Genomic DNA, 21,076 nt, shown 5'->3' on the forward strand with positions numbered 1-21,076 from the left:
TCCCAGGCTCACAGGGAAGAGTTGAGCTGATTAGCGCCGTCCGCAGTGGATATACGATGTGGAAATGACAGCCCATGGGCCACACACACGCGATTCCTACGTCACAGTGATATCCTCAGCAAAATAATTTACTCCACTTTGCGTATATTTAATCAATGCCGTGAAAAAGAAACCGATGGCTTTCACTTTAGCAAAGATGTATTTGGTCACCAAAATGATCTCCAAATCTTCATTTGTTTCTACAGTCTTTCCGGCACTTGGCGTCAAAATCAACGGAGGGAACCGTCTTTGGCTTGGCGTGGCTTTCACTCTGTTAGCACATTAATCTTCTATTACCCGAATGGTGTAGGGTATCACTGAAATGCTTTCCCATTGACTCCCGCATGAATCTTTCACACGCGGAAGATTGAAATATACGTAAGCATGTTTCAGAACATGCTGGTATAAAAACAGGGATTAAATTTTACTCACCACACTCCTAACTAAATTTCACAGATGTTTTATGTGAATTAAGGATTCTAAAGCACTTAGAACAAAAGAGCAAGTGCAGTGATTACCTTAAACTCAGTTTTAATGCCAGACAAGTTATTGCATCTGTTACCAAATGGAATTTCAAATTAACAAATCTCTACAACCTGTTCATACCGTTCAACGGAACTCTGATATTTAAATGTCTAAATTGTAAAAATTTCAAGTGATAGGCATGAATTAATTCGTTCTGAGGTTTAATACTTGTAGGAAACTCCTATGTTAGGAGGAAAAGTCTTTGTGTAAGACACATAATTTTCCAGAATCCTAGCCTGCTGGAGTTTTTAACAAAATCATGTGACTTTTCCAACTGATTTTCATGTTTCGGTTCAGTGCCCGTAGAATAATCTGCCCACTGCTGTCTCACATAAAGTTATTCTATTACTATAAGAATTCATATGCAAAACTGTCTAAAATCCTGAATCTTAAAAAAAAATTTCTTTGAACATAGCTAGGTGGTAATTGTTTTCCACAGAATGGTTGTATTTCTGAATTTTCACTGCGTTACTTTATCCAAACATACCTCCGATAGTTATATTCCCTAAAAGGGATAAAATGAAATAGATTGAGATGAATTAGACTAATTAATGGGTATGAACTGGCCTTTCACCCTAATAGTTGTAGACAAGCTCCATCTAAGAACTTAAATCAGGGTCTGCTGTTCTAAGCCTTAGTGGACATCAATTCACATCATATAATTTGGCAGAGTTGGCCCAGAAATGAACTTGCCATGGATTTGACCCTCCCAGTCATAGATGGGGCAGCTCAGGGAAAGGAAATAAGAACATACAAGCGTATACACACACACACACACACACACACACACACACACATACACACGCTCCAGAGCATTGCAGCTGTCTGAATTTTGTGAAAACGATCAAAAATGCCACTTCAAAGGTTTTTTCCTTGAATTCATTGGTTACCAATGAAAATCCTACAAAATAGTATCATTGTCCGTCCCTCTTTATTGATTTGGATAGAACAATTCCAGTTAAGACTCAGAAATAATCCGTTAATTTATATCCTCATTTAAAACGATTGCCCATCAGTCCTGTGAAACAGGCAGAATTTTAGGCATACAGGGATCATCCACATTTGCATGAGTTCCTCTTAAAAAAAAAAAACAGCCATCAAAAAAATACCATTGCGACCTTCTCCCAAGCAAGACCCCTTTTAAAGAGATACATTTCTCATTGTATTTATAAGCTATAAACACTTTGTAAAACAATGTAAATATACATTTGTGTGTTTTAGTATTCTTTACACTGGCAGACAGGATTGCTTTCCTGTGAGCCCCTCACTTTTTATCCAAAAGAATCGTGGAGAACAGTCACCAGTGGTCACAGCAGCCATCAGCCAGGGACAGACGGTCCCCCGAGAATCCCCTTGCCAACTGAGTTCAGCAGGGTTTGGGGCAACGGGTCAGCTAGCCAGCGTGGGCGTCAAGCTGGTCTGAATCCGAAAGCTGTGAATGGCAGAGACGGATGGATTTCAGAGAAGCCTTCTGTCACTGCGGCCGCGTTAGCCTGATAAAGCACCGCTCCGGACCTTGGAGAGTAAGATTGCTGTTAGTGAGTATTTGTACATTTGGCAGTAAGAATATTATTTTACTGTTAATGCAATTTTCTCAATACTTGGCGACTGAAACGTACAGCACAGTCTCTTCTGAAAGGTCACATATCCAAAAAAGAAAAAAAAAAAAAGAAAGTGAGACAAGTTTCTAAAAAACAAAATATTCTTGTGTTAAAAAAAGAAGAAAAACAAAACCATGTGAAATCCGTGCCAAGTCTGATGGAAGTTTAGCAAAACACATTTATTTGTCCATAGTCAAAAGCAAAATTGAAGTTAGAGATCTTTAAGTTCTAAACGCAGAATCCATTTGAATAGATGTTGGAGGCTCTCTAAAGGGAAACATCTACATCTAGTGATAACAGGTCTCTGATTAGGATACAATACAGCGGCTTCCAGACTGATTTTGCTCAGTTAAGTCATGCTTCCTCTGTACGTTTCTCTTTGTAGGACATTTGAAAATGTGCTCCTTATAGCAACAGATAAACGGATACTGAGATATACTCATGTCTCATTAATGAAAGTATCATGATCGGGGCACCTGGGTGGCTCAGTCGGTTAAGGGTCTGACCGGCTCAGGTCATGATCTCGCGGTTTGTGAGTTCGAGCCCCGCGTGGGGATCTGTGCTGACAGCTCGGAGCCTGGAGCCTGCTTCGGATTCTGTGTCTCCCTTTCTCTCTGACCCTTCCTTCCTCACGCTCTCTCTCTCTCTCTCTCTCAAAAATAAATAAACATAATTTTTGTTAAATAAATAAAAGTATCACGATTATATATGGACAATACTGGTTAACCTTCCTCAGCAATAACTTTGGGAATGTTCCTTACATTTTTAGCTGATGGCTGAATGATTTAGAAACAGGAATTGCTAGGTGATTGTCTAAGAACATAATTTCATGAATAAACAAGTTATGCACACACAGCAGTGGAATTTGGGACACAAAGTACAGGCCAACATTATATCATAACTCTCAGATAACTCTGCATTCTGTTTCTGATCTTTATTGGAGCCAAAAAGTCTCAGTTTACCAGTTCTTTTTTTATTATCTCTCTGAGCAACCCCCACCCCATTGTTTTTTCTTCCCCCAAGCTTCAGTGGGATTTAAGCCATCTTTGTGTTATTGCTGACAAGGGGAGTGAGAAACCATAAAGATCGGAAAGAATTATAAAGATCGATCCTACAGATTCTTTTTGTTTCCTTTAACACACGGCTGAAAAGCCTTTCTGCACCAGGGTGGATGAGAAGTTCATTTTGACGAGAAAATTAGAAAGTTGGACGTATTTATACCAATCGTGGGGAATGTGCATATAGTTAAATAGGTCATTTCCAATTTTAACAATTCCACCCCCGATTTCATTCAGCATCTTTGACACAGAAACCCAGTTTAACTCCTCCTGGGACAGGTGAAACCCTGGAGCAAGTAACTCCCTGAGTAGGGCCATTCATCCCTGGGAATTCTCCTTTACTTAAGGAGAGCTGTTCCAACCTGTGTGCGGCTCCCTGCAGACGTGCTGGGGGGACACCAGGGAAGGGAAAATTATTTAAAACATCAAGGCAAGTTCGTAGAATGTATCCACTGCTGTCGATGAAGGAGACTGCAACAGACACGAGTTGTTTTAAAAAGAACCAGGTGAAATCAGGACCCTAACCTTGAAGTCCTGAATGTTCATTCATCTCTAAGAACATCCGGTACCCTACCCAACCCTTTATTTTTCTTTGTAAAGTTATTATTTTCTTTGTGAAGATGCTCTTGTGAAGATTTCTTTGTAAGGATACCAGTGGCCCAGGGTCTTCTCATCGGAGAACACAAATTTCCTAAGCAGAAGTCGACTTCTGCTTACTAAGGCAAAGGTTACACTCAATATGCTTTTCCCTCTGCTTGCCAAAGGCCAGTGACTCCAAAACTCCTCGCCAAACGTCTCCAAGTTGCGATCTGAAATTACCTTTAACTGCCTGCATCGTTTGGTAGGACTACATACCCAGGGAGTAATGTATGTAGTGAAAGCCTTGCGAGGAATAACAATGGTTACTGATACAAAGGCGGATGGCAGAATAAATTGGGTCATTGACCTTGAACCTCTAAAGGCCTGAGGTTAGATCTGGATTAAATCACGAGTGAAATGATCACAGAGGTTTTGCTTCAAAAATTAGCACTCAGGTTGATTCACTTTGACAGGAGAAGGCGAGGATGCCAGAGACTAAATTAAATAGAATTAGATTGTTATGCCTAAGTGGGGCATCTGTTGAGGCTTAAGCTTTTTTTCTCATCCATCTTAACCTAATGAATACCCAAGTTGGATTTCTTTTTTTTTTTTTAATAATACCTGATTTAAAAATAGTTCGGGGATGGCATGTAGAATAGCAAGATAGCACAAGAGGCTAAAAATGCACAGTGGCTGCACTAATTTGACAAAAATAGTTTTTTAATTAATTACAGTTGAGTTCCAGTCCTTGAAACCTAGTAGATACATCTGCGTTTCACTAAAGTATCCTTTTAAGTTTATATTCCATCTCCCTCTTTATTAAACCTCTCCCTGGTATTGGGGAAAATAAATACATTGGTCAGGCCGCATTGTGATTGTAGGGGACATAGTATCTCAAAAGAAAGATCAATTTTTTTTTTAAGTAAACTGATCTAATAATAGGTACCATCCACTTAATGAGTGATTTTTAAAGTTCCAGAAACTGCGAAATATTTTATATTTATTATTTCAAGTGCTTTCCAATGTTTAACGTAAGATAATTTCAAGCAGCACAAAGACAGAGCAATGATTATCTTAAAACCAGTAGCTATAGGGGCGCCTGGGTGGCTCAGTCAGTTAAGCATCTGACTTCGGCTGAGGTCATGATCTCACTGCTTATGGGTTTGAGCCCCACATCGGGCTCTGTGCTGACTGCTTGGAGCCTGGAGCCTACTTTAGATTCTGTGTCTCCCTCTCTCTGACCCTCCCTCGTTCATGCTCTGTCTCTCTCCTTTTCTCTTTCCCAAAAATAAAATACACATTAAAAAAAATTCAAAAAAAAAAGTAGCTATAAAGTCACCTCCTTTTTCATTATCTCCCCTCAAAAATGTATATGTTATATATTCTTTGAATAAGTGCCATATTTATTTGATTCAGAATTCAGAAGGTTATAATGTGAAACATCTCCATTTCACCCCGTATGCTAGGCATTCGTTTCCCTTCCTGTGAATTTTCTGTGTATATTTCATTGTGTAGATTACATATACATATGTGTGTATTACATATATATATATATATATATGTATACATATATATGCAAACATACTATGCACATTGTTTACTTTTATCAATATGTATTTTAAGTGATGCTTTTATTTAGCCACATAATATCCCACCCTGTTTTCTTTCAATCCTTAATTACATAAAGGAGGAAACTTTCGTGTGATGCCACTGTGTCTGAAATGGCTTTTTAAAACGCTCGAATCGCCCTTTTCACAAAAAAGAGAGTAGACCTCAGCTACCTACTCTTAGGAAAATAAAAGCGGAGCCCTGCTTTTATAGATAGGGGTATAAATAGGGGCCAAGAAATTTAAACATGCAAACTGTGGGGGTATGTTAGGGTGAGGATATTGAAGAGACCTGCGCCCAGTTTGCCAAGTGATCCAGAAAGACATTTCCAGGGTCTCACTGCAGAATTCAAATCTATCCAGACCCTCGGTGCTATTCAGCGCCTCCCTGCAATAGTTGTCTACTCCGGCTTCAGTATCAGTAAGGATGGCTCTCCATCCTGGAGCTGGCTGGAGTGTCCAGGAAAGTGGCCATGATTCCAGAACTCTCTGACTTACTTGGTGTCCATTTTGTCCACTCGATCCAAAGAGATCAGGTCAGAAGCCTAATTGTGGACACACTGTATGCGTTCTACTTTCCCCAAACCAGATCGTCTGCTGCCTCCCCGCCCAAGCTTGCCTCTGGCTCCATATTTCACTCTGCTCATTTTGCTTTTTTTCTTTTTTTTCAACGTTTATTTATTTTTGGGACAGAGAGAGACAGAGCATGAACGGGGGAGGGGCAGAGAGAGAGGGAGACACAGACTCGGAAACAGGCTCCAGGCTCCGAGCCGTCAGCCCAGAGCCCGACGCGGGGCTCGAACTCACGGACCGCGAGATCGTGACCTGGCTGAAGTCGGACGCTTAACCGACTGCGCCCCCCAGGCGCCCCTCACCCTGCTCATTTTCAAGATAAGAAGTCTTTAACCTTTATAGGTCTTAACATGTGCATCAGCCCTGCACAAACGCGTATTTTCCATAGAAATTAATTGAGCACGCTCTGTTGATTGAGTGTCCCAGGCATAACTATCTGCTTACTACTCTTTTTAGTTCTGTCTGTGGAACTGGTTGAATGAGGACTCTAAGAACTAGGATTCCCAGTCCAGGGCCATTCTGTCTCCATTCCCCTATCCTTCTCATTGTTGGGTTAAGGAAAATCTCCCGTAGTGGCTCCCATAGTAGGTGCTCAACTATTTTCATATAGTTCAACTTCCATTTTCACTTTCTTCGCCATCTCCTCTTCATGGTAAGGTATTTCCCTTCTTCTTTATTGTGCTTTCATTTATAAGGATGAATGATTTATCCCCCCAAAGCCCTAGGGGGGTGGTAAAATCCCCCAGGAAATGATTATTCAGCATGTAGTAAACTCAGACATAGACCTAGCTAGCAACAGGATGATGACCCAAAAACCTAAGATGCGGGGAGCTTTGTACTTTCAATAGTATCTGTGGACCTCATTTATTATCTCACGACTGCTCAAGGGATCCCCAAACCTGGCACAACAGTTTGGTTTGTAATACGCAGTAACACTGAAATGCCTAAGTACTAGCCAGGGAACATCTGCTTGCTGAGTCTGTCTTCTATAAATGGGAATTTTAAAACTGTGATGGGCACATTGATCACAAATAAAGCTCTAGGAAAAATCACGCGACGGGAAGCTGATTCCTGGAGGTTACATTGGTGGACTAGGATTTCACTTGTATCCAAACCACACAAAAGTAATACTCTCCCAATTTTTTACTTTGAAAAACATTCAAGCCTAGGGAAATGGTGAAAATACAAGGAATACCCACATACCCCTGTAGCTGTATTCACCAATTATTCACGTTCGGCTGAATCATTTGAAAGTAGGCTACTGAAAGCGAGATCCTCTGTGAGTAAACATTGCATTGCGTTATCTCCAAGCACGAGGGCATTCTACATCATCACGGAAGTGGTTAACCCACCAAAGAAAGTTAAAATTGGTTAGAACTGCATTGGCAATGCATTTTGAAACCCCATTCCTAAGGGAATGCTTGACCTGGGGCGTTTTACTCTTGGAGGACTCTGCTCTATAAACTCTGATGATAGGTGCTCAGAATCCCACTCCTTAATGGAAGCAGAAGGGCATGGAGTTCAGAGGAAAGGACAGTCTTTCAAGGTACACAGCTTGGATTTGAATCTAAGCTCTGCCGTTTACTGTCCATGAACTTGACCCCCACTTAACCACAACTAATCCCTCTTTCCATGCTATAAAAGTGGGTAAGAAACCTAAGTCATTGGGCTGTAATGAGGTTAAATGAGATAAGGTATGAAAAGGCTGAACCATAATTGAACCCCAGTAAATATGGCCTTTCCTTCTATATGGTTCATAGAAAAAAAAAGAATCACCTTGGAATTTTCATAGGAAGAGGTATCTCAAGAAAGAAAGAAAGAGGGGCGCCTGGGTGGCGCAGTCGGTTGGGCGTCCGACTTCAGCCAGGTCACGATCTCGCAGTCCGTGAGTTCGAGCCCCGCGTCAGGCTCTGGGCTGATGGCTCAGAGCCTGGAGCCTGTTTCCAATTCTGTGTCTCCCTCTCTGTCTGCCCCTCCTCCGTTCATGCTCTGTCTCTCTCTGTCCCAAAAATAAATAAACGTTGAAAAAAAAAATTAAAAAAAAAAAAGAAAGAAAGAAAGAAAGAAAAAGAAAGAGGACAGAAATATAAATAAATAAATAAATAAATAAATAAATAAATAAATCGATAAAGCCAAACTATTTCTTAGGTTCCAAATGGACCACAGCAAAGAATCAAGGACCAACTGTCCCCTGGGCTTTGCTCAGCTTGTCTGAATTAGGGGTGACGGCAACCATGCCTGATCTCCGTTGGAGAATGAAAGGGTCAGGACTTTAGCAGTAAATATATGGGTTATTGTTTATTTCACTTAAGCAGTTTGCCTAAACTTAATAAAACCCTAATAATGCAAATAGTCGTGGAAAACCTGAATTTTGCCTACTTCCCTTTCAGTCTGAGTCTCACAGGCCAGCAGAATTGGGTCCAGACTAGGTGGTGGACGCAGTTGTGTGTCTGAAAATCTCAGCTTGGTAAGAAGTGTTCGGTTCTGAGTCTGAGGAGGAGACAAAAAGGGAAGAGGGTCCGCAAAGAGATGCACGGTTTCCTGCCAGTGTGCGGGGCCAGACCCAAGCTGAGCACCTTGTACCCATTTTAAATTAATCCTCACTGGGCATCAGGAGTACACATTTGTCATACCGTTTAGCAGATAAGCAGAATGAAGGTCAGAAAACAGTATGTTTTTTCTTCTAATCTTTTTAATGTTTATTTTCGAGAGAGAGAGAGACAGAGAGTGAGTGGGGGAGTGACAGAGAGAGAGGGAGACACAGAATCTAAAGCAGGCTCCAGGCTCTGAGCTGTCAGCACAGAGCCAGACTTAGAGATTGAACTCACCAGCCTTGAGATCATGACCTGAGCCAAAGTCAGAGGCTTAACCGATTGGGCCACCCAGGCGCCCCTAGAACTGAGTATTTTTTTTAAAACTGGCTTAACAAAACAATGTTTAGAACTCATCTTTGAGCCTTTGGAAGAGACTGTGTTATTGATTTTCATTCTACTTAAATAATTCATTAGAGAAGTTGTATGATACGCTTTTTCTTGCGTAAGAAGAGACGAGCTAGTGGAATTTCCTTGTATTGCTTCAGTGAAACCCGCAATTAAGAATTTTAAAAGTTCCAACTCTGCATTTACCTGTGACAGGTTGTCTGACCTTGGGAATTCTCCTATTCTGATATAACTGTGCCCCTGTGCCTTTAAATTATACACACACACACACACACACACACACACACACATATGGAACGGATGGGATAGTATACTTTTAAATAGATAATAGATGATACAGGATTTTTTTTTCCTTCAGAACCACCAGAAAATTAAATATTTTTCAAAGTCAAAAAAGTACGGCTACGAATTTCAATTATTTTCCATCTCCGTGCTGCCTCCAAACTTCCTGATTCCAGCTGGGATTGTGATCAAAAATGCAAAAACATATGTAGGAAAGTTATTCTTGTGGAACATCTGACCGGAAGCAGGAAATGCAAGCTATCTCGTGGGACTGCCTATTATCAAAATATACGCCCGTCCAGCACTGCAAAGACAAGAGAATTCGTCTGTCACCCAGATAAAGAGGGCCATAAAGGATCCGGTAAGGACGCATTGCTGTGAAATGCTAGCGGACAGAAATGCCCCTTATCCGCTCCAGCTCTGGCCGGCTGGTGGATCACTGTGTGACCTTGCAAAGTCTCACTTAACCTCCGCCAGCCTCATTTAAACACATCTACAAGACAAATCTTAATAGCGATAACTTGAAAGCACATCTCCTTTAAAATTTCTCTATGGAAAACTACAATTATTATGCATTGATAAACAGAAGTGTGTATTCAGAGTAGTAAGGGCTAAAGATTACTATATTAATTTGCTCCACCCCTCTGCGTAAAAGAAAGCCAATGTGGCTCTTTTATTTTAAAATGAAGTATGTTGTTTTTCCCGTATGTTTTACAAATGTTATTTATTTGAGCATTTCCAATAAACTTTGGTTTTGTGAAAACATGTATTTTAGTTACTGGGTGGATATTTCTTTCTTCTTTCTTTCTTTCTTTCTTTCTTTCTTTCTTTCTTTCTTCTTTCTTTCTTTCTGTCTTTTTCGTCTTCTTCTTCTTCTTCTTCTTCTTCTTCTTTTTTAATTAGAATAAAGAGAAGTGAAACACTCTTCAAGAATTCTAGCCAGGTATTCTAAACCCATCCATCATAAAATCATTGGTACACAGCAGGCAACTGGAAAAAGGATACCTTTTAACCTCAACTGGCATAAATGTGTATATTTATTTTTAAGAAGTGGAATATAAACAGACATGCTGAGAGCCAAGTGTTTTATGAATAAAAAAAGATTCCATGCACACACACACACACACACACACACACACACATAAAACTTTCCCCAATGGGCCACCGAGGATTTATGTGGATGTGAACTCTATTTACTGTTAGTATTAAGGAAATAGTGGCTTTTTAACAAGTTACTCATGCCTGGAAAAAATCCCAGCTTTGCAACTTATCCAAGATCCTTTGCCAACTGTCCGTGGGAATCACAGGGATGGGAAAAGTTCAAATTTGTTTTAAAAGGACTTGCTTAATGGAAAATTAAAAAAAAAAAAAGGTACAAGAAAACCAGCAACCCACTGTGCTAATCTTTCGGTTAAATAAGAGAAATCAAGTATGACTTCGCTGCTTTGTTTTTCTTTAGTATTATTTTAAGAAAAGGGGAAAAATTAAAATTTTCCATTTTTATGTTACCCATAAAGTCACATTTAGGGCTTTTATTGCTTTAGCCAAGGGCTTCCTGACTTTTGCTGGCTTTGGTGAGCCTAAAATTGTATCAAAGGGGGCAGGAGGGCATTGGTCAGTGTCATTAAATGAGAAACTTGACTCCTTATTGTCTGTCATCTTCTTAAAGCTCTTATATTTTCTATTCCAAACAGCAAAGCCTGGTTACATTGTTGCTGTTGATGTCAAAACTGCAAAGGGGCTAAAAAAGCCAAACTGAAACGCCAAGGAATGCACAGTTAACAAATGGCAGGGGCGCTTGGGTGGCTCGGTTGGTTAAGCGTCTGACTCTTGATTGCAGCTCAGGTTATGATCTCATGGTTTGTGAGTTCGAGCCCAGTGTGGGGCTCTGTGCCGACAGTGTGGAGCTTGCTTGGGATACTCTGCCCCTTCCCTGCCTACTCTGTCTCTTTCTCTCTCTCAAAATAAACAAGTAAACTTTGAAAAATGGCAACAACTCCGTCCTTTCTAGCACCTAAGAGGTGATGGGGTACTACTCCAAGCGCCCTTAAATCTTTAGAACCTTTATCAAATAGGCAACTTTCTTTTTTTATTCTCCCTTTACAGATGTGGAAACTGAGGCCCAGGGAGATTAAGTAACTTCCCCATGGGGCACCTGGGTGGCTCAGTTGGTTGGGCATCCGACTTCGGCTCAGGTCATGATCTCGCAGTTTGTGGGTTCGAGCCCGGCGTCGGGCTCTGTGCTGACAGCTCGGAGCCTGGAGCCTGCTTCGGATCCTGTCTCTCATTCTCTCTCTCTCTCTCTCTGCCCCTTCCCCGCTCACACACACTCTCTGTCTCTCTCTCTCTCTCTCTCTCTCAAATATAAATAAACATTAAAAAATTTAAAAAAACAAAACAACTTCCCCGTATCACACAGATTCTAAGGGGCAAAGCTGGGGTGGGCAGTCCCGTGAGAGGGCTGGGTTCTTTCTTCTCACCTCTTCACTTATGCTGCTTCTGAGAAAGTACGCTTCATGAATTCTTTTACCAAGAGATTTTACTAGAATATATGACAAATTAGTGTGGCTCTCTTCTGATAGGACAGAACCTGCTTCCATACAGCAGGGAACGAGGAAATGAAAGCTTGGCTTTGCCATTTGTGATAAAACAGATGTGAAAGTTATCTTGTAGTCGCCCACCCAAGACATGTGCAAATTCTCGTTTGGCTCTTCAAAAGGACCCTGGGCAGAAGCATCAGAGGCAACCAGGCTCACATGTAGAGACAGTTCTTATCTAAGAAACAAACAAAGACCACCCCTTATTCTCACTCAAAACAAATCTAGATAGTTTACTGTCTAGAAAGGTAAGGTGGCAAAAGGCAAATTCTAAGTGTTTTCTAATGCAGCCAAATTATTAATAATTCTTAAGGAAATTGGTTCTTCTGGGTAGACATTTGATTAAAAAGAGTGTTTTACTGTCTTAATATTTATATCTTTCGATAGGACTAGTTGAGCACGTTCTGGAAATTCTGCCCATCATTTATTTTTAATATTCACACTCTTACAGAAAAATAGTACCTCGGGTTTCTCCCCACCCCCAACGGCATTTATATTCCTTGATTTTTTCTGAATTTAATATCGAGGTGATTGCTTTTACGTGGCACGATTGGGAAACACTGCCAGTCCAGATCTAAATATTTTTGCATACAACAACAACAACAAAATTGTGCTCTGCTAAGCTCTGTTGATTTATAGAGCTTCAAAAAATGGATTTCAGATGCGATTTTGCCAAGTTGTAAACCAAGAAGTCTTAATTTAAATTTTTCCTGACAGGAACGCTAATTCTTCATCTGAGATAAAGTATTTTAGTATTTTCACACTCATAAAATAAGGTTTATAAATTGCATTCAAGCTGGTATTATTCGTACTATGGCTTTTTTAATACCTTGATGTGCCACATAAACATACAATATTTTCACTGGGTAGAGTCCCATTGGAATGACTAGGACAAAGTTTATGCCACTGATGCTAGTTATAATTTTTATAGTGAAAATACTAGTCAGCATTATTTTACATTCGAGTTGAGGATGCAACTTTAAGGCATAAAAGAAAGTTGAACTTCCTAATTGCTATCAAGAAACTTTTCTAAGGACTGTCCAATCCATGGAAGTAAGGAGCATGTAACTTACCTCTTTTAAATGTGAAATTAACAATAATGTCTCCTACAGTCAAGAAGGATTTCATGTATGACACTTGATCGCTTGGCTGGCTGCTGTTTAATTACACATGATAAAGGCGGCATTTCGAATCAAATGAGAAAGATGGAATTATTCACGAACGCCTTTTAAACGGGATGTCTATCACTGGGCAAAAAATAAAGTTAGCTTTCTCCTTCACATCATTTACCAAGATACATCCCAGATATGTAACACTTAAATGAAGAGACGACACGGGGCGCCTGGGTGGCTCAGTCGGTTGAGCGTCCGACTTCAGCTCAGCTCAGGTCACGATCTCGCCGTCCGTGAGTTCGAGCCCCGCGTAGGACTCTGGGCTGATGGCTCAGAGCCTGGAGCCTGCTTCCATTCTGTGTCTCCCTCTCTCTCTGCCCCTCCCCCGTTCATGCTCTGCCTCTCTGTCCCAAAAATAAATAAACGTTGAAAAAAAATTTTTTTTTAAAAATGAAGAGAAGACGAAACAAAGAAGAAAATCAATGAATAATTATTTTCATTTCATTAATACATAAACCCTCAATAAAACGGTTTGGTTACAAATTACCGCCAGGGTAAATCCTTTCTAAGCAGGACACCAAAAGAACAATGATTGATAGGGATCATACTATCTTTTATAAATAGAATGTTCTTACAATCCAATAAGAAACTGATCAGCACCTTGATAGGAAATTGAGTAGAGATACAATTTTATGAGTAGGGATACAATTTTACAGGTCGAAAAATGTGAATCCAGATAAATAGTTACAGTGTTCGCTTTTCGCGAATTGAAAATTCGAGAGTTAATTGGTACAGTGAGTGATACATTTTGTGCGGTGGTACAAAGTGATACCGGGCATCTGGAGGATACTACCCTTGAATCTAGAAATTTCACTTTTTAGGAATTCATCCTATGGGGAAAACATTAGGGATATCCGCTGAAATGTAGGCTCAAGAATAACCATGGCAATAGGGTATCTGATAGCAAACGTCTGAAAACAATCAGCTTTATAGAAATATTAGATGATTCGAAGAAAAAAACAGGCTCACGTAGTAAAATATCCACACATAAAAAAATATATATATTTTCAACGTTTTTATTTATTTTTGGGACAGAGAGAGACAGAGCATGAATGGGGGAGGGGCAGAGAGAGAGGGAGACACAGAATCGGAAACAGGCTCCAGGCTCCGAGCCATCAGCCCAGAGCCTGACGCGGGGCTCGAACTCACGGACCGCGAGATTGTGACCTGGCTGAAGTCGGACGCTTAAGCGACTGTGCCACCCAGGCGCCCCCAAAAATATATATTTTTTCATAATCTGTTATCACACTGAGCAAAAGCCCTCACTGAAAAGCAATAGGTAGAGTGCGGTTTCACATTTGTGTGTATATATGTGTGTGTGTATAAAGAGATACACGCTGATATTTTTTAGATTTTCAGTCCCAGTCTTACAACAAGTTTAGACCACGCAAGTAACAATTTGAGACGCATGCAAATGAATGGTAAGAGCCTACTCTTTTTTTCCTGAGCTCTGGGAAATGAGCAGCAACGATACTTTTAAACGATGGAAGTGACATGTTTATGAAAACCCAGGGCAATCATTAAATTATCAACTACTTCTTTTTGGGGTTTTTCTTCGGAAGGTCACAATATTATTTTAACCAAGGTTAGCTCTCTTTCCCCCTCACTTTATATTGTTGGTGTGGAAAGTAATTTAAACTTTATGGTCCATTTGAAGCAAGATTATTTACATCTGTGTGGCCAAGTCTGTGTGTGCGTGTGATTTATGCCCCCCTGCTTTCACTTCTCAAATTCCTCCTCCTTGCTTGAATTTATTTCCATTGTAAACTTGCTACTTTTCACTTCAGTTAGTTGGATGTTTGCACACGTCTTTTAAACGCTTTTTAACTAATAGAAGTGTGTGTGTGCTTTTTCCTTAGCATTTTAAGCGTTTGGAACTTGTTGGATGGTGGGGAGAGAACAACTCCACAGTGGGTATGATGGCATGGGATAAGGTTCTAATTAGTTTACTGCAACATTAGCTTAGAAAATCATACCCAAACTATCACCGTGGAAGGCACACGGGCAAAATATTCCTTGGAGAAGTATATTTCTAATTAAGAAGGCAGCAGAATATGTATAACTCAAATTAGAGCTTCCTATCTTTAGTACAAATTAGGAGCCCTTCCTGTTGGGATGCCTGGGTGGCTCAGTCAGTCAAGTGTCTGGACTTCAGCTCGGATTGTGAACTTGCAGCTCATGGGTTCGAGCCCCACGTTGGGCTCTGGGCTGACAGCTCAGAGCCCGGAGCCCGCTTCGGAATCTGTGTCTCCACTGCTTCCCCGCTCATGCACACTCTCTCTCCCAAAAGTAAAGATTAATACAAATCTTAGAATAAAAAACAACAACAAAAAAAAACCCACTTCCTGTTAATTTTACCTCCAGAACCTTGAGTTCTAGAATTCAGCTTATCATATTATGTAACAAGGGGAAATTTTCCCCAAGGAGTTAAAATTTAATGCTTAAATTGAGTCATATTTCCAAACCTAACACCATTTCAAGATCCCTCATACTACGTTTGAGAAGAGGATGTCTGTGTTGTACTCTGCCTGAATGTCTCCTGACACAACTGTGTGTCATTTCCTGTAAGTTGATGTGTGTAACCATGAAAGACTTTTTTTTTAATATTTTTCATCTTTAGTGTCTGTGATAATGCAGTATGACGGTGGGAGGAAGAATTTTAAACGAGAACTTGAGATCGTCAGGGATTCACGGTATAATCTAAAAACCTTTCCACCCTTCCATCCTCCCTAATCATGAGTTTTTTTTTTTATTTAAAAAAATTTTTTTAACGTTTATTTATTTTTGAGTCAGAGAGAGACAAAGCATGAATGGGGGAGGGTCAGAGAGAGGGAGACACAGAATCTGAAACAGGCTCCAGGCTCTGAGCTGTCAGCACAGAGCCGGACGCGGGGCTCGAACTCACGGGCCGCGAGGTCATGACCTGAGCCGAAGTTGGCCGCTTAACCGACTGAGCCACCCAGGCGCCCCACCTAATCATGAGTTTTTATGTCTCTCCACAAGGGCCTGGATACAGGAGGTGTGAACATTGATCACAGTATGTCTTTCTTTTTTCAATTTTTATATTCTTAATTTTTCCAAAATTTTAGAATTTCCTAATACTCTGCTTCTCCATGCTCTTCTAGGATCATGCCTAAGATTTCTATTTGACCCAGTAATAACATTTCCATTGCCAGGGCTCTCTACCTTTTCTTGTCCATTACGATAAACAAAGAAGGGGCGCCTGGGTGGCTCTGTCGCTTGGGCGTCCAACTTCGGCTCACGGTTTGTGACTTTGAGTCCCGCGTCGGGCTCTGTGCTAACAGCTCAGAGCCTGGCGTGTACTTCGGATTCTGTGTCTCCCTCTCTCTCTCTGCCCCTCCCCTGCTTGCTCTCTCTTTCCTTCTCCCTCTCAAAAATAACCATTAAAATAACATTAAAGAGATAAAATAAAATAAAGAAAAAGGTTAACGCGTCAAAAGGGAAACTGAGGTAAATCCTAATCCTCAAAGAAATTTTGGGAAAACAACCAATAAACAAACAAACAAACAAACAAAGTCTTATCCCTCTCCTCCCACCAGAAATCTTTTATTTCTATGTATTTTTAAAGTTTATTTATTTTGAGAGAGAGAGAGAGAGAGCGAGAGAGAGAGCATGTGCGCGCTTAAGTAGGGGAGGGGCAGAGAAGGGGAGGGAAAGAACCCCAAGCAGGCCCCGCACTGCACGGTCAGCACAGAGCCTGACGCGGGGCTGGATCTCACAAATCAAGAGATCATAACCCAAGCCAAAGTCTGAGGCTTAGTGGATTGAGCCACCCAGGTACCCCCTCCCACCAGAAGTCTGAAAGACAATAGAGTTAATCAAAGTTGTGTTGATCCCCATCTGAGGTCGTCTTGCTTTCCATTTGGAAGGAGAAGATGAAGTGAAGTGGCTTGTGCAGGAAAATGACCCAAAGGGGGGTGCCCGGTGGGGGTCCCAGTGAAACAGTTCCCTCTGCAGAAATGGTAAATGATGTTTGGTTTTAAATAAAATCCATCCTGGAAGAAATCTCTCTTTCATTCTTGTAAGTGGTACCTGGTCCGGGAAATAGAACACCTTAACCTAAACAAGTTTATCGAGGTGTTATTGGCCTTTGTTTTTTCATAAATGTATACAAAATTGCGGCTTTATGCGGTTTATTGTTAGTGACAACAGAATCAGGCTAAATTTCTACAGATAAGGCGAAGGACAAAATGCAACTCAATCCGTAAAACAGTCAATATTCATCGTTTTGTCATAGAGAAGCCATTTCTTGTAAGTTCTTCTAGTGCGTGTGAATATTTTCTATATAAACATTCGTGGGTTAGTTGAAATCTTAGACTCTGCACTAGAATTTTTCTCTAAGCCTGGGGCACCTGGGTGGCTCAGCCGGGGAGCGTCCGACTCTTGGTTTCGGCTCAGGTCGTGATCTCACAATTAGTGGGATCGAGCCCTGCGTCGGGCTCTGCACTGACAGTGTGGAGCCTACTTGGGATTCTCTCTCTCTCTCTCTCTCTCTCTCTCTCTCTCTGCCTTCTCCTTTCTCTCTCTCTCTCTCAAAAATAAATAAATTAACATTAAACAAAAGAATTTTTTTCTAAGACCGATTCGATTCCTCCACTGCATCGGTCACTTATTTTTCAAAACGCAGAGCAATTGTTCTCGCTTACTCCCTGTTACCTAGAACTGTGCAGTAATATTTCCGTAGGAAAAAATTCATAAATAAAATCACATAGCATTCTGTTTTCTGGAATAAGACCTAACAGCCATTTCATTATTTGGAGAGAAATGGGCTCCAAAATAAATTCAGTGGGGTGGGCTGGGGGCGAGAGAGAGAAGCTATCCCTCTACAAATGCATTTGTAAGGCATTACGATTAAAATTGATATAATGCCTCTATATATCCACTTGGCACCTGTTGAATTGTTGTACTTACCCATTAGCACTCCATTTAATACCAGAAGGCAGTTAATAAATTCTTCCTTCCTGTGCAGGAAATTGACTAAAAGACACAAAATTAGCTTTTAAATTTTAAAGAATGGAGATCTGGGCCGCTGACTTCTTCCTTCATCCCGTTACCTTGAGAAGGAGCTCTGCGCCTTGTTCTTGACACAGCTAGCCCCTGTTAGATCCTCAGACCTCAGACTTTTTCTCCTGAAAGAGGCAATATCTGTCTTTTCTCAGATGCTCGCTGTAGCCGTTCTCAGGAAAGATCCCAGGCTGGATGATTGTCTAGGCCTCAGGCCCCAGAGGCCGGAGAGGTCAGGCTTTTGTACTGGGATGTTGCCCGAACTTCTTTACGTTCTTTGTCTGATAAAAGATAGTTTTGGCATTTTTCATCATCCACCCTCCACCCCCAACTGTATGCACAAAGGCTTTATGGCTTCCATGGAGATTTTATATGGCTATTTTGAATTTAAGAAACAAAAAGACAAATTGTCTAAGAAGCATAATGCGAGGGGTGTTTGATTCTGTGCAACAAAATCCCAATGTGAGAAAACTACATATATTGAAGGACAAAAATAGAACCTCTGCATTGATAAAACTCAAAAGAGAATAACTTCTGAAACTTTGTAATAAGATTCACTTTATGCATGTTAACTAGGCTATTGTGGTCTGCAACTATGTCAATTATATCTCAATCAAAAAAAGAATCTATTGAATTTTAATGTGATGCTTCAAATGTTGGGCGCAGAAAAAAAAAACCTGAAACAAAGTACATCAGACATTTTCCTTCAATAAAATAAAAAATTATACCCGCACAAGTCTCTTGAATCGATGTTATGGACACTGAAGAAAAACGGCCAGTATCTTAAAGGAGAATGTTGGGATTGTAGTGGGTTTTCCTCGCTCGTCTGTTTGTTGCTGTATGACAGTTTAAGCATACGTTTATTTATGATGCTTGTTTAGTGCACAAGAAGAGGGAAATATTTATTATTCTGACAGTATGCAAAGGAAGGTCTGAATTCTTTGTCTTCCCCCCTACGTCTTTCCCCAAAACTTTGGTAAAGGATGGATCGGAGCAGAAAATCCAACGTAACAAACCACTGTTTTTGTTTTTGTTTTGTTTTCCTCCAGCATCAGGGGGTCTCATATTCTTCTCTGTTTCCTTCAGTGGTACTGGAAATCTACAAATACACCCACATCTACTTGAGAACAAGAGGATGTATACCTCCTGAACAAGAATGTCCCATTATCATGGGAGACACCCATAAACTGTCGAAATGCCGCACACGAAAAAAGGGAAGCATTTGCTTGAAGCCTTTGTCCATCTGTTGAATATGCGTGAATTCCGCTTCTGAAAATTAAAAAAAAATATACACACACACACAGATCTAAGATGGAGGTTTAAAAGAATAATAATAAATTAAATTCAAACTACGAATTTTCATTTTACCTCCAGTCGTCTCTACTATGCCATTTTACAAGACTTCTAGTGGAAAAACAATTGTTCCAAGAATGATTGGTACCACCACCACCCTTAGGAGATTCCCTTTGGCATCACAGTCATGCGTGCACAAGAAAATTCAATTTCTCCTTAGTCCTGAAAACCAGATTTTTCAAACATTTCAGAATAATCCACTATCATCACTTGTCCCCAAATCCTTGACCTCATTGCGTTAAACGGTTCCAGCATGGAGTCGTTTTGTTTTGTTTTGTTTTGTTTTGCACTTTATTCCTTCCAATTCCATTTGTCCAAATTGACTTTTTAATAAGGTAATGGGAAGTGCTACTTTCCAAAGCCAGAACCCCTTACCGAGCTTTTAATAAGCACAGAATTCTCAGAATGTTTCTGAAGTTTTGGAGAAACTTCTCCTGGCCCATGCTTCCTACCTAATTATTACCTAGGCAGGAGAGATATTGGTAGAGGAAAACCAGATCATTAAGAACAATTCTCTGAAGTATGGTGGAGGACTTCCTTAGTGGCATGAATACTTTGTATTTGCCAACAGCCCTGAGCCCTCTGTAGGCTTTGTATGGGATGCTTTAAAGTAAATTGAGTGTCCAGGAGCAATCCAGTGCCTTTAACTGGTACCAGCTACAGCCAGGGAGTTATTATATATATATTAGATAATAGATATATATCAATTATATTATATCTAATATATAATATATATCTAATATATTATATATTAGATATAATATATCATATATATTATTATATTATATATCATATATATTACATATATTATGTATATGTTATATATAATGTAATAATATATTATATTATATATTATACTTTATACATTATATATATTATGTATGTATTATATATAATATGTAATATATAATATATTATATATAATATATGTATATAATGTATAACATATATGTATATATATGTTATGCACATATATACATGTGCATATATGTGTATATATACATATACACATACATAAATATGTGTATATAATATATTAATATATATGTACATAATATATAATATATATGTACATATAATTATATGTACATAATATATAATATATATTATATACATAATATATAATATGCATTATATATTATATACATAATATATAATATATTATATACATATATATGTACATATGTAATATATATAAATATATAATATACATTATATATTATATACATAATATATAATATATAATATACATTATATATTATATACATATATTATATATTATATACATATAATATATATGTATATATACATACATACACAATTATATAATATATACCAATATACATTATATATAATTATGTATATTATGTATATGTACATATAACATATGTACATATATGTATATGTATAATTATGTATATATTATATACATAATTATATATAATATATTATATGTTATATATTATGTATATATTATATGTTATATATGTGTGTATATATATTATATATATTATATGTTATATATGTGTATATATGTTATATATATATTATATGTTATATATATAATATGTTATATATTATGTACATAATGTATACATATATATTACATACATATGTACATATAATATATACATTATATACAGTGTCTTCTATACAGTGTCTTCTAAAGAAAATTCTGGTCTCAGTAATGGTGCATTTTGGGCAAGAACTGAGATGTTTTTGCAGA

Source organism: Felis catus, chromosome B3 (genome assembly GCF_018350175.1).
Source record: "Felis catus isolate Fca126 chromosome B3, F.catus_Fca126_mat1.0, whole genome shotgun sequence".
Taxonomy (NCBI): domain Eukaryota; kingdom Metazoa; phylum Chordata; class Mammalia; order Carnivora; family Felidae; genus Felis; species Felis catus.